Genomic DNA, 491 nt, shown 5'->3' with positions numbered 1-491 from the left:
TCGAAAAACTTGAATTTGAGAAAAAACCTTTTAAACATTTGGATTAAAGTGTTATCCTTATATGTTCGTCTATAACTTTTTAAATAGCCTAGCTAGCAAAATGGGAATTTCACATACATTTGGAATATTTGTTGCAGAATACTATGGCATATACAACTCACTATCTTTCTTAAGTCGACTTAGGCGGTTATTGCTTATGATATGTAGGCGCTCTGATACAGCATAAGCCTACAAAAGCAAATCAAAATGCGTAACTCGCTTGCAAAAGCACATCTGCGTATATGTACATATGTACGTACCATGTATTCATATAGGTATGTAGTTGTTTCCGCTTTTATACGCACCAACCATTTGGGTCGACAGCTGTTGACAGCTTAGCATATTGTCAGCCGTTGGACAGCAAACTCACTCATGCAATGTGGCAAAAGTTTTTAAATTTTGTTGTTGTTGTAGCCTTTAATGCTGCTGCTGGTTGATGCTTTGTATTGCCA

This window comes from Rhagoletis pomonella, unplaced genomic scaffold, assembly GCF_013731165.1.
Source record: "Rhagoletis pomonella isolate Grant_MI unplaced genomic scaffold, Rhpom_1.0 Rhpom_scaffold_00007, whole genome shotgun sequence".
Classification (NCBI taxonomy): domain Eukaryota; kingdom Metazoa; phylum Arthropoda; class Insecta; order Diptera; family Tephritidae; genus Rhagoletis; species Rhagoletis pomonella.
The sequence above is the reverse complement of the archived record's forward strand: the minus strand, read 5'-3'. Positions refer to the sequence as shown.